Source organism: Lupinus angustifolius, chromosome LG13 (genome assembly GCF_001865875.1).
Source record: "Lupinus angustifolius cultivar Tanjil chromosome LG13, LupAngTanjil_v1.0, whole genome shotgun sequence".
Taxonomy (NCBI): domain Eukaryota; kingdom Viridiplantae; phylum Streptophyta; class Magnoliopsida; order Fabales; family Fabaceae; genus Lupinus; species Lupinus angustifolius.
Genome location: NC_032021.1, coordinates 14004883 through 14006035, shown reverse-complemented (window position 1 = coordinate 14006035; position 1153 = coordinate 14004883).

Sequence of the window (1153 nt, the reverse complement as noted above, 5' to 3'; positions counted from 1 at the left end):
AGGATGAGGATAGGATAAGGATGACGATGAGGAAGAGGATGAGGATAAGGATGAGGATGAGGATGAGGATATAATGAGCAGGAGGATCAGGATCAGGATACGATGAGGATGAGAACGAGGATGAGGATATGATGAGGAGGAGGATGAGGATGAGGATGAGGATGAGGATGAGGATGAGGATAGGAGGATGAGGATGATGAAGAGGATGATGATAGGAAGAGGATGAAGATAGGATGAGGATGAAGATAAGGAAAAGGATGAAGGTGAGGATGAGGATAGGATGAGGCCGACATGAGGAGGAGGATAATGATAGGCTGAGGATGAGAATGAGGATGAGGATAGGATGTGGATGAGGACGAGGATGAGGATAGGATGAGTATGAGGACGAGAATAGGGATCAGTATAGGATGAGGATGAGGATGTGGATAGGATGAAGATGAGGAAGAGGATGAGGATGAGGATGACGATAGGATAAGGACGAGACTGAGGATGAGGATGAGGATAGGATGTGCGTGAGGATAGGATGTGCGTGAGGATAGGATGATGATGAGGAAGAGGATGAGGATGAGGATAGGATGAGGACGGGAATGAGGATGAGGATAGGATGAGGAGGAGGATGAGGATGAGGATAGGATGAGGACGAGAATGAGGATGAGGATGAGGACGCGGATGAGGATTCGGATAGGATGAGGATAGGATGAGGATGAAGATGAGGAAGAGGATGAGGATGAGGATGAGTATAGGATGCGAATGAGGATTGGAGGAAAATAAGGTTGAGGACAAGGATGAGGATAGGAAAAAGATTAAGATAGGATGAGGATAAGAATGTGAAAGAGGATGAGGATGAGGATGAGGATAGGATGAGGACGAGGATGAGGAAGTGGATGAGGATAAGGAAGGAAGAGGATGAGGATGAGGATGAAGATGAGGATAAGGATGAGGATGAGTATAGGATATGAATGAGGACGATGATGAGGAGAGGAGGAGGATGAGGATGATGACGAGGATGATGATAGGAAGAGGATGAAGATAGGATGAGGATAAGAATGAGGATGAGGATGGGATGAGGACAAGATGAGGAGGAGGATAAGGATAGGATGAGGACGAGAATGAGGATGAGGATAGGATGTGGATGAGGACGAGGATGAGGATA